The 13534-nt window shown below is 46.9% G+C and overlaps 1 protein-coding gene across 7 annotated transcripts in view; it reads right to left on the bottom strand.

Annotated features, from left to right (window-relative positions):
• Nucleotides 1-13534, bottom strand: part of LOC1276190 (protein boule) — a 63281-nt gene that overhangs the window by 43824 nt on the left and 5923 nt on the right. For 2 of the 7 annotated variants that reach the window (XM_061652379.1, XM_061652381.1), the window contains exon 1: nucleotides 10804-11035. The exons of the other annotated variants lie outside the window; for them this stretch is intronic. The gene's annotated coding sequence lies outside the window, so the exon portion shown is untranslated. Of the gene's footprint in view, nucleotides 1-10803; nucleotides 11036-13534 lie in introns of those variants that run through there. 7 annotated transcript variants of the gene reach the window in all.

The raw sequence follows: 13534 nt of genomic DNA, 5'->3' as shown, positions 1-13534 counted from the left end.
TGTCCCGGCAGCGTGAGTGTTGTGTGCTCGCAAAAACTATTGGCGAGGGACGTCATAAACGGGGACAAGAAGCAAAAGGACAGTTTTCCACCGAGAGCGCGAGCGATTGGAGAGATGGAGAAATGTAGGTTATGTTCGGTGCGCTCCTGGTAGAACCAGCAGGACACACTCGCGGGGAGGACCCGATTATCGAAGCTTGGGTTACACAATAAGGCCCAGTATTGGTGGACTGGCAACTCCATTTTCTATTCGATCGAGCAATAATCAAACATCAAATGTATTTAGGCATTGCTCAGTATTTGAGTATTGGTACAAGGAGGTACTAGAGAAATTAGTTCTAAGAATCGAATAAACAGTAGTTGAAAATATGATGTACTGAAATGGATAAAAACACAGTTGACCATTAAAAATACACATTTGTTTTACTTCAGAAATCACTTATTTTGTGCAGCTTCATAATACTTAGTAGAAGTATGAATTAATATGCAAAAAGTATTTACAAAAAACACACATCCTCCTCCATCCGTACAAGATACAGGCATTGTGGCTACATTTTGGCTTTAAGACACCTATTTTTGTCTGTGAGTCAACCATTTTCTCCAGGTATTTGAGCAGTTCGTTGACAACATTTATGTCATTTTAGATCTTTGAAGTCTGTAACTTCATTGTTACTAGAGGAAAAACTGATGATCCATTTTTAACTCCTGAGAAAGCATAACTACATAAATGGCTTCATTGAAACATTCACAATTAAAATTTTCTTGTTACTATACATAAAATTATAATTTGTGCAACTTGAAAAATGATGACTTGGGGTTAGATTTAGCCACAACGAAAGTCAAACAAGAGCATTTCATTCTAAATCCACAACGTCGTAACCATCTGGTTGATTAATTTTGTGCAATGCTGCATTACAAAGTGCACCTTCTTTGCGTTGAACCGCATGTAATTTGAATAAATTGCAAATAGATTTTTGAAGCAAAATTCACTCATTTCTCCGAGTCCTTCATCAAATTGTCTACTCCGTCAGCCGGCTTGACTTACATCCTCTCAAACAGAAGGTTCACAAACTGTTGGTTGTACGTTTTTGTGTGTTTGTGTCCAGGGTAACCCGTCGATAACGGAAAAGCATACACCGAAGAGTAAAGTCAAGTTGCCACGAGACGCTCGTTCAGAACCAGAAAACGATCGTTTAATTATTACTCGGATAGTCTCCCCTGCAGGCGCCGCACCCCGTCCGGACAGGCAGACAGACCCGGTCTCCTTGTACTGGAGGTGGCTGTGTGGCTGAGAGTGTGCGTGTGTTTGCGGAGCGTGTGCCACCACCGGTAACGATGTGGGACGATAATTGCATAAAATGCATAATTTTACATAATGCTGCTCACAGCACAGCGACGTCTTCAAAGGCCAGCCGGTCTACCCGCACAGTCTAGAGCGTCCTGTGTGTGTGCGCGTGTGTGTGTGTCTGGAGAAATTCCAGTGAGATTTCACTTATCGTAGCACCGTGTACCATCACCACCACCACCAGCCCGAGACACTTTGCCCTACATTTTGTTCGAAAACTGGAAGCGAAAACCGATCCTCACTTCGCTCTTTTAATCTCCACAGACCCCCAATCCGCCTTCTAACCACCATCATATCCTCCCAACAGAACTGTGGTGGTAGGGGTGAAGAATTTTCCTCCCAACCTGGAACACGATCGCTTGGTTCTACACACCGTTGGAATTTCAATATCCAATTGTGCTGCATGGGTGGGTGTATGAAAGAGGGGGAAAACGCAGTACTAGGACGGGGGTGTTGAAGAGGAAGCTAAGCAAATGTATCGCATAGTTTCAGCAAAGTTTGCCCGAAAAGTTAGTCCGCGTTTCATCGGTTGGATTTCCGCCGTACGATTTGCACGTGCACGGGGAAAACACACGGGACGAGGAAACGCTTTAAAAAAAGGGGGGGGGGGGGGCTAGAACGTTCTCGCTCGCCAAACTCGTCCAATCCAACCCGTGTGGGGAAGCATTTAGCATAATTTTTATCCTTTTCTGCATGGATGTGTGACCACGCGGAGCGGAGATTTAATAAAATAAAAGCGAGCAAAGCGAGAACCGAATGGGACCGAAATCAAATCTACAGAAACACATTTCTCCACCTAATCCGTTTAACTGTTGTATCAGTCGCTTTAGTTAAACTTTGGAAACGGTTGAGAAAGCATAAAAAAGAGGGAGAGAAGCGATGGATGAAATAACATCATCGTTTTGGTGACAAGTTTTCCCTTTTGCCGAAATCGGAAACTATATACACACAATTATCGAGGAAAAACGTCGAAAAAAAAGTGTGCAGCAAGCGTACCCTTTGTGGCGAATTATGGCAGAGGAAAAAACGGGCATCGTTGTTAACGTTTTCCAACCCCGCTCAACGAGAAGATGAGAGCTCGCTCGTGCCGAGGAAAAGCGGGCACTCATTCTCGCTCTCTGCTCACGAGAGAGAGAGAGAGAGAGAGCTCCGTTTAGAGAGCGTGAGTTGGGAGACCGGAAAAAAGAGTGAGTGGTGCTCACGCATTCCTGTGCACGAAAATGCATCAAGCACTCATAGATTTCCATCGCAACCCACCCTTTCCCGAGGGGGTTCGCGGTCTTGCTGAACGATCCACCTTGCATTTCACTCTCACGCGCTTTCTCGCTTGCTCTATCTTATTTTCCTATTTCCTATTTCTTGCTGTTTTTTCCGAATTACTTTTTTAACGTTTCAAGCAGCCCTCTTTCCTCTCTAATAACTTTGTCCAATGTAGAAGGGAGGGAAGGACAAGGGAGTTGAATCAAAAACAGTAAAAAAGCATAATTTCATCCCACCAATCATTCGCACCAGGACCACCCTACCTCCTGCTGAGAGTGTCTCTATTGTGTGCGTATTTCTGTTTCGCTTAAATTACCCCATCCCCGTTCCACTCTAGGAGCTCTTTTTGCCCTTCGATCCCGTGACATCCCGCGCAATAGTCCCGTGTACAATAGTCACCGAAAAAAACAAGCACACACACACACACACACACTCTGAGATATCAACCGATTGTCTCATCAGAGCCCCCACCGAAGCACCCCTTTCTCTAACACTCCCTCCTCCCCTTCTTTAGCACACACCTACGGGAAGTGGTTGTTTGTATCTCGTCGGCATCTTGCTGTTCATCGTGCGGGCGATGCGGACGGACAGGGGGGCCACTTTACACACCACGCTTTATCCGCGAGGAACGCGAGCGAGATCGTGCTCGCGCGCTCGCGCCCTGTCTTGCATCTTCTGTCTTGTATGCCACACGCTTTTATGGCTAATTTCGTTTTTAAAAATAGGTGCTGGCGATTCGCTTGTTTTCGGTTGACACCGATGGACGACAAAAACAGCGACACTGAACGAACCCGGGGGAGGTGGGTGGGTACACACATCGTACCGGGGGGGGGGGGGGGGGGGATAAGCAGGAGGGTAAGCAAAGGGAGCTAACGAACTCACAGCTGCATCGAGATGGGGATGGGACGGACAATAAGTGTGATGATCGGCCGGGACACACGGGTGCGGGCGCGAACCAGCGCTCTCTCATCGCACAATTCAAGTAAGACATCATCACACACGGCGCACGATCGCAATCGTACACTGAATTCGAAAAGCGGACTCCTCTGTGGAGTGAGTGCCACGGAAGGCGATGAATATGGTGGACCGAAAGGGTCCGCGTCAATGTAAAAGATGTTGCCCAGATACAGTTAATAAATGAAGGGTCAAGAATAGGGCAGAATGCTCGTGCCATCTATGGTAATCGCCCACCAGACCACCGGCACCGACGAGCACAGCAGAGCCGTTGAGAGTGAATGTGTTACATTTATTTTCATGGTTAACATTTAAGAATAGTACACCGCTTAGTTTCCACTGATTGCACCAGTTGGCGCTAACGGTCATGGTAAGAATGTTTTACTTGGATAGCAAATTTAGCAGTTCGAATGGAAAGATCTCGCAATATCTCCGAAGAAATAGGAACATATTGATAATTGCTATGGTGAACTCTTCTAAGTACCTTCTCCATTCATCCATTACCGTAGGTATATATGTACACTTATGAACACTACTTATGTACTCTTTCGTATACCTCGTTGTTGTCTTTTTGTACCTGTTTTAGAATTGTTGACGGTTGGTCAGAGCAACCGGCGGATGGAGTGCATGTAAACTAAACTTATTAAGTAAAAACCTATTTGAAATGAACTATTTACATAATTTTGTGGGAAATGTATTAAATTTGTCTATTGATATACAGTGAAATCTCTCTAAAGTGATTCTTCAAGGAACAATCAGCTTAGAGAGCTATTCATGTCGAGGAAAACTAGTGTGTTGCTATGAAGCATCCAAGAAAACGCGGGAAAAACCTGGACCAATATGTTTTGAACTTCTTCTTCTTCTTCTTCTTCTTCTTTGGCACAACAATCGCTGTCGGTTAAGGCCTGCCTGTACCCACTAGTGAAGTGAGTTTGGCTTTCAGTGACTTATTGTTACCATAGCAGGATAGTAGCTCTGTAATGGGATGGGATCCGAAGCCCTCCGAGGGATAACATAGGCTCTCCCATCCAACTCCTATTCCGACACGTCCTCGTCGTGCAGAGTGGTAACATGTGCCTCCATATATCCTAGCTTGGGTACACGGGCTAGATCCAACCCCTTGGGCGGATGGTGGCATATGGCGAACCAGGAGGGGGGTGGGTATCCCGGGAAACTGGGTGCCTGAACGTCGGGGGGGCAACCCGACGCAAAATAAAACGGCCACGTGGGCGCAGGGCCAGTCACCCAGTCTCACGTAACAACTGACTACAGAAAGCATCAGAAGGATACGAAACGGACTTAACGATACCGACCCAACGCAATGCCCCCGGACAACGATAAAAATGGGCTCATGGAACGTACGCACTCTTAGCAAAGCCGGAGCCTTGAAACAACTTGATGACGCCCTAGCCACGCTGAGCATGGACCTCGTAGCTCTACAAGAGATTCGGTGGCTAGGGAACGGTGTGCACAACAGGCGTGGTAAGCAATGCTACGACATTTACTACAGCTGCCACGACCGCCACCACGTGCTCGGAACGGGTTTCGCCGTAGGTCCCCGGCTGAAATCCGTAATCATAGATTTCAAGGCTATAAACGATAGGCTATGCACCCTGCGCATGCGAGGCAAATTTTTTAATATAAGCCTCATAAACGTTCACGCCCCTACCGAAGATAAAGAGGAAGAGGAGAAGGACCTTTTTTACGGCCGCCTCGCTAGAACTATAGATGCGTGCCCCAGGCATGACCTCAAAATCATCCTGGGGGACTTCAACGCAAAAGTCGGTAGGGAGCCAATGTACCGCCAATACACTGGCTGTCACAGTCTGCATGAGCACAGTAACGATAATGGTAGTAGATTGGTCCAGTTCGCCGCAGCGAACAATCTGGTTGTAGGAAGTACCAAATTTGCGCGGAGGGACATCCACAAAATGACGTGGGCGCACCCGGATGGCGAATCCTTCAACCAGATCGACCACGTGTTAATAAGCCGCCGACGACAGTCGAGCCTGTTAAACGTCAGAACTTATCGAGGAGCCAATATCGATTCCGATCACTACTTGGTTGGCTTAGTGATACGTTGTAGAATCGCCCGCCCCCGCGCCAATGGGGGCGGAGAAAACACGCAGCCTCGGCTCAACACGGACTCTCTAAGGGACATTACTGTCCAACAGGAATTCAAAGCCGCTTTAGACGAGTCTCTACTACCAGAAAACAGATATGAAACTACGAGCGAGAGGTGGAACGCTCTAAAAACAAAAATAATAAACTGTGCAAGAAATATACTCCCACCAAGTCGTGGCAACACCAAATCTGGCTGGTTCGACGATGAATGCAGACTAGTGACCGAACGTAAGAATACTGCATACCGAGCGATGCAGCAACGGCATAGAACGCGGGCATGCGCAGAGGAATATTCACGGCTCAGACGCGAAGAGAAACGAGTTCACCGCTCCAAGAAGCATGCTTTGGAAGAGCAAAACATGCGGGAACTCGAGCAAACCAGAGAGGCGTACGGACCGACACGAAAGTTTTACCAAGCGATAGCAGGTCACCGAAACAACGTTGTACCTAAGGTAACCTGCTGTCGCAACAAGGATGGAGATCTGGTCAGTAACCAGCCAGAGGTCCTCTCGCGGTGGGCTCAGTACTTTGATGAATTACTCAATGACCAGTTTAGCGAACAGCTAGAAGCGCCACTAGCAGATAATGTCATGCTACTGCCACCTAGCATAGAAGAAACACGAAAGGCTATCCGTCGGCTGAAAAATAACAAGGCACCCGGAACCGACGGAATTGCGGCCGAACTGGTCAAGAATGGAGGTGCACGACTAGAAAACGAGATTCATCAAATTGTTACTGAGGTGTGGGATAGCGAATCGATGCCTTGTGATTGGAATCTCGGCATCATCTACCCCATATACAAGAAGGGAGACAGGTTGGACTGCAACAACTACAGGGGTATTACGGTGTTGAATACTGCCTATAAAATATTCTCCCTGATCCTTCAGGATCGCCTTGTCCCGCACGTCGAAGAGATAGTAGGAAACTATCAAAGAGGATTCCGAAACGGAAAATCAACCACTGATCAGATCTTCACCATGCGGCAGATCTTGGAGAAGATGGCTGAATACAGAAACGACACATACCATCTCTTCATAGATTTCAAAGCCGCATACGATAGCATAGCCAGGGTAAAACTGTACGACGCTATGAGCTCATTTGGAATCCCGGCCAAACTGATAAGGCTAGTTAGAATGACTATGACCAACGTCACATGCCAGGTGAGGGTGGATGGAAAACTCTCAGGACCTTTTGCTACCACCAAGGGTCTGCGCCAGGGGGACGGGCTTGCCTGTCTCCTATTCAACTTGGCGCTAGAGAGGGCCATCCGCGACTCGAGGGTGGAGACTACGGGAACCATCTTCTATAAGTCAACCCAGATCCTGGCATACGCTGATGATATAGACATCATTGGTCTGCGGCTCTCCTATGTAGCAGAAGCCTACCAAGGGATTGAGCAGGCGGCAGAGAACCTCGGATTGCAGATAAACGAGGCAAAGACCAAACTGATGGTGGCAACATCAGCGGACCTACCAATAAATAATCCAAATCTACGTAGGCGTGATGTACAGATAGGTGAACGCACTTTTGAAGTCGTCCCAGAATTCACCTATCTTGGGTCAAAGGTCAGCAACGACAACAGTATGGAAGTTGAGTTGCGCGCAAGGATGCTGGCTGCCAACCGGTCATTCTACAGCCTGAAAAAGCAGTTCACCTCAAAGAACCTGTCGCGACGGACGAAGCTGGGACTATATAGTACCTATATAGTACCAGTACTCACATACGCCTCTGAGACATGGACACTGTCCAAATCTGACGAAGCCCTCTTAGCCGCGTTCGAGAGGAAGATGCTCAGAAGGATACTTGGCCCCGTATGTGTGGAAGGACAATGGAGGAGCCGCTATAATGACGAGCTATACGAGATGTACGGCGACCTCACTGTCGTACAGCGTATTAAGCTCGCCAGGCTCCGGTGGGCTGGCCATGTTGTACGCATGGAAACGGACGACCCAGCCCGTAAAGTCTTTTTAGGCCGTCCACAAGGACAGAGGAGGCGTGGTAGGCCCAAATTGAGGTGGCAAGATGGCGTGGAGGCGTCCGCCATTAAGGCCGGGATAACGGACTGGCAGACGAAGGCGCGAGACCGTGAGCGGTTTCGGACACTCCTGAGGCAGGCCAAGACCGCAAAGCGGTTGTAGCGCCGGATAAGTAAGTAAGTAAGTAGCAGGATAGTCAGTCCTACGTATGATCTATTCAGGGCTTGAACCCATGACGGGCATGTTGTTATGTCGTACGCGCGTTTTCGCCTGTTTAAGTGGTCGGCAGTAACTCTGTCTAATTTGACTACTCAATTCGAGATACGATGCCAATTTTTGATTCATCAACTAGAATCTAGCAACCTTTACTCCAACGGGAATGCAACATGTCAAACGATACAAAAATCGTTCGAGTGAGTTCTCTCGAATGTCAAAATTGTCAAATGTCAAAAGGGGCGAAAATAATTCGTTACTACTACATCAATTGGCAAAAACAAATTATTTCTTGACAACTAGGACTAATTAACTCACTAAGTACCTTCTGGTACACTGGTGAGTTCAAATACATTGACTCAAATCCCTTAATCAATCTCGCCATATGCACTACTTTACTGCTACCGCTCTGTGCTCGATAGTACGTTATTGCTTTTCGGTGCGTTGGCCCTTTGGTGTTTTATTATTTGCTCTAAAACCCACCCCTTCTCCCGGACCCTCACGGACTGGCGGCAAGGCAGGTACAAAGACCGGCCTGCTTCAAAGTTCAAACAAGACCCCCGCAACTAACACACGAGTCGTGAGTAGTGATTGACATATTCTGGCCAACGCACCTGAGTGGTGTGCGGCGCCACCGGGAGCAAATGGTGAAGATGGATGGCAATCGAGACATTTAGGCTGCGTAATTCAAACGAAACCATCCATCGCGTATATTTTGCAATGTGTTTTGTTACTGTGGTACACCCTCCCAAAAAACACACACACACATACGGTCATAAAATGCACATGGCGTAAGACCGAAAGGGTTCTCTCCCCCGCCCTTCCGCATTTGCACACACCCCGGGAGGGCACCACGCACAGCCACAGTCGGGGAATCCGTGTGTATTAGTAGGCGCACGGGTGAAACGGCGCAACAAACACACTTTAGAGAGCGCGACATCTGTCGCATCGACAGTGTTAGTAGTGGTGTACTAAGAGCACATCCGGAGGCAGCCGCACTTCGGTCCGAAATGCAGTCTTCTGTGTGTGGGATGTAATAAGCAAAAGCAAAAGCAACCCGCATAAAGGTACACACACAGCAGCACAAGGTGCTGAAGGGCAACAGCAAAGAGGCGGCCATCAGGTAGCAGCAAAAACACACCAGAATCGCTGCCAAATGCGACAAAAAGGTTTGTAGGCGCTAAACGCACTACCACACACAGTGCCCAGGGGATGAGAGAGCGTGCGATAGATGCTGAACATGACCGATGTGTGCAAATGACAGCAACGGCACACACCAGCATCGCAACTGCTTAGAAACCGCACAGGGTTCGTGTTATCGTTCATCTCACCTCACACGCGCATCATAGAATACCAACACACACACCAAGAGACAGCGACGACGTTTGCCGATAAGTTCGCCGTCTTCACTTTCACCTGGCACGAGCAACAAAACACTTTATACATAGGGAAAAAGTAGAGAAAGGGGTGTGTATGTGGGTATGGGGGGAGAGAGAGAGAGAGAGAAGAAAGCAAACTATCGCAGCGAGATCGCGATGCTGCTGCTGCTGCTGTTGCACCTGGAAGTGGTGGTAAACGCGCATCGGATGCATCACAGAGAGCACAACAACATCAACATCAACCGTTGCCACCAGCAGCCGCACCACGTCACGAGGGAAAGAAAAAGAAAACACTCACAAGACCGTTTTGCTGCCGTTTTGTTACCTGTCCACACACACACACACAGTGGTGGGAGCGACTACTACTTTTGCATCATTTCCGCCCGTGTAAGTGTGCGCTTGTGTGCTTGTGTGGATATTATAAATGTTTCCTCTTCCCCTTTCGGGGCCTTCGGTGGGAAAAATCCATCTTCAATCACTAAATGATATTTCCGTCCGCCGAACCAAAAAAAAGCACATGCTGGGCGTTTTTGTTGTTGTTTGAGCCACGCGCACACACACACACAAACCACTCTCACTTTTGCTCCACATTTTGTTAGCAAAGCCCCACACGCGTTCCATTTTGACCACTGTTTTGGCAGAGGGCGTCACAGTTTTGTTTAACCAATTTGTCACCCGCAGGGGTTTGCGCGCTTTGTACGTTTGTTAATTATATAGCTGCCCTATTATTTATGATTATCCATTACTATTAACTCTTCTCCGCTTTGGGTGCTATTTTTTTCCAATTTTTTCACTCAAGTTTAATGTTGCCTCTTTCGGTTTTGCTCGCCATTCCAAACGTTATGCAAATATGCAGATACACCATACTGCTTTTGACACATTGTTTATGGATTGTGATAGAATGAACGTTTCACCACCCTCGGGTTTTTTTGTTTACTGGAGTTTTTAAATCATTTTTATCGTTAATCGAGTCGTAACGCAGCACGCGCGCACGGTAATAAAAAACCCGAATTCCATTCCCTTATTGTAATAACAACACGCCTTCAACTGAAACCGCGACCACACGTCACACACATAAAAGGCAATATATTAGAAGCAAATAATGCACGACTCGGGTGTGTAGCAGAGAGCCGGGAACAACACACTAACGGAATGCGAGCTGTATGTGTGTGTGTCGCGTGGTGAAGAGCCACCCACGCAACAGCAGCAAAAAAAGAATTCACCATTTGTCAATAGAGTCTGAACGAGCAATACAGGCAACAAAGAGCACGCACAGCGCCACTACTACTACTACACCCAATCGTCACACGAAAAAGGGATACCCTTGAAAAAGGTACAGCACACCGTTTGCTTAATAGATGTGTATGTGCGGAGGGAACACAGTCTTCCAACACACGCGTGCCCAACAGCACACTTTAGATCGTTGCGTTATGAAAAGCGTGTGCATTAAATCTTCAATCCAGACGCACACACACACACACGAAAGCACACCTAAATGTATCAAAAATAGGACTTACAAAAAAAACCGAACTAACCCTAGGACTAACACACACCTAAAGCAAATCGTCGTCGGCACCTAGTCGCGTATGCAAAGGTGGTGGTACGCAGCTTCACACACTAAAGCGCATGTACACGCACGCACGCGGAGACACAGAATTTCTGTTTCTGGTCTAGCTATAGAAACACGCACACAAACACAGACAGAGGTTACGGTAAGAGAAACTAGAGCGCGCACAGTAAACGGTCGATACAATGGCAAACTGGGTACTAAACGCGGTGCGAACGGCATCCGATGCGTACAGCCCCGACTCGCAAAACCATCAGCCACTCACCGGCACTCACTCGCGCGGGCTGTGGGGGTGCGAGAGCTACTTAGATGATCACTCATCGCGCGGACGCTCTCTCCTTATCTCTCTCGCGCCGCGCACCGGGCAGTGTTGTACGTGTGTAGGTATGTGGAAAATGACGACCCACACACCCACACAACACTACAGCACCCCGCGCCGCTTTGACATTTGGGCAGCACCACGCCAGGGGAAAGAAAAGTTGCAAGCAAAGCTAAAAAAACAACACGCCAAAAAGGATATGCACACGAACGCACGCACGAGCGCCTTCGGGCGTTCGGACCTTTCGGTGTATTAGTTTTTTTTTTCACCCAATCATCATCATCATCAGCATCGTCATCATCAGCATAGTCTTCCTTGTACCGGAGAGGTGTGTGGTGAATGAACGAACGGCCAAAGCCACTGACACAGCGACTCCTCGCAGTCCCAAGCATCGACAACAACAAAGTAGTGGCATTGCTCCCTACCATGCACCTGTGTCAAAACGATTTTCTTTAAGAAATTGAAATAAATGATTGGTTTTCGAATCGGAGGGATTTCGATTCCGAGTGCAGTAGCGCATCATGTGGGTCCATTTTTGGGGAGGTTTGTTCTACAACGGGGAGGCGGCGCCCACCAAAGAAAGTAGGTCACACACACAGAACAACGCAGCGGAGGAGTTTGAAAATACAGGAAAGGTAAGTCCCATTTTAGTAAGTGTACTACTACCAGCCATCGTGACTCGTATCCCCACGATCCATTAGCGCGGGAGCGATTAATTAGGCTAAAAACTCCTCCTCTCCCACCGGGTACAACCGCTGACTGTGTGTTGCATTTCATTGCACCTTTTATGGCGCACGCAGGCACACACACACACAAGGTTGCGTAAGATCGGTTTTTCACATCTCGCCAAAGGGAAGAAAGAGAAAGAGCACGGAGTTCCATTTATCTAGAACTGATTTTACATATCAATTCGAAATGGTAGGTAAAGTGGGTGCATCTTTAACCTGATTGGAGCTGATCGTGGGTGCTATTATCCCGATGAGACGATGGGCGGAAAGTTGAGGTCGTCTTCGGGAATTGGAAATTTGCGTTTTATGTGCACTCTGATGCAGATTGGTATTACGAAACAGAAGAAAGGAAGATGCTACGAAATCAATAGCATATGCATCATTTGCGCAGAATTGAGCGTTTTGTTGGAAGTATTCATTCATTTCATCAACATAATGCACAATGTTGATGGTATTCATCGTCTGGTTCGCCACATCAACATAGTGCAAGCAAATACTGGTGCGTGACTGGTTGTATGCTCAAGAAGTTCTCGCTAGCATACATATATTGGTTTGATCTATCCGTTATCGGCTGGCTAACCGTTGCTGGCTTTTGCTCGCTGAAGCACACCGTACACACACAAGCTGGTACGTGTTCGATATAGTGACGTTAATTTGACAGGCCAATTAAAACGTTTGATTTCACCGATTGAAATGACGGCAGATTTTATGCTACTCAAAACTATTTATCGATTAAATTCTGGCCGATTTTCTGCACATCGTCGACCTAGTGCCGTGTCGAAATATTACAATGTGAAAGATGGTTTACCAATGGATAATGTCTACCTAACATTACCTGCATAAATGTATCAAAATTCTTGCATTTATGTACCAATAAGCTTAGATCCCGGTAAAAAAAACACGATGCTTTGGTCGATATCAATACGCCGATAAATGACTTGACTTCATCGTAATTCAAGAATTCCTGCACAACCAGAACATGCTTCACCGATCAGAATAGACGGTAATCCCAAGGAGCAATGTCCAAGCTATACAGTGGATTGGGGAAGAAATCTTTCTTTGTACGTTTTTACAGGTGCCATAGCAGTATTTTAAACGAGAAAAGACTTACGGCGAAGCTAAATGAGTTTTTTTATGTATTTACACAGGATCTTTGTCTAGCATTCCTTAGTTACTGCTAGTTGTCCATCCAGGCGCCCTGAAATGTTCTAAGACAAGGATCTAAAACCAAGCCCCGTAGGCCATATGCGGCCCTCGAAAGCCTATAATGCGCCCTGTGATGACTTCATAACTGTTAAGCTGAACAGTTCAGTAATTTGAGTAATTTAATCAAAATTATAATGTTTACTTTTTAAAGTTAATGTTAGAAAATAAACCTCGAATAATGGGCCGGTCTGGTGGTACAGTCGTCAACTCGTACGACTTAACAACATACCCGTCATGGGTTCAAGCCCCGAATATAACGTGCCCCCATACGTAGGACTGTCTGACCTGCTATGGTAATAAATAAGTCACTAAAAGCCGAGTCCACTAGTGATACAGGCAGGCCTTCATCGACAGCGGCTGTTGTGCCAAAGAAGAAGAAGAAGAAGAAGAAGAATGGAAAAATGTACACATTTGATAGAAGCAGTGAGTATGTTCTTAGCGAGATTTAAACTTTTACCAATTAG

The sequence above is a fragment of the Anopheles gambiae genome, chromosome 2, assembly GCF_943734735.2.
Source record: "Anopheles gambiae chromosome 2, idAnoGambNW_F1_1, whole genome shotgun sequence".
NCBI classification, from domain to species: domain Eukaryota; kingdom Metazoa; phylum Arthropoda; class Insecta; order Diptera; family Culicidae; genus Anopheles; species Anopheles gambiae.
Note: the sequence above shows the minus strand (reverse complement) of the source record. Positions and strands in the feature narration are given on the sequence as shown.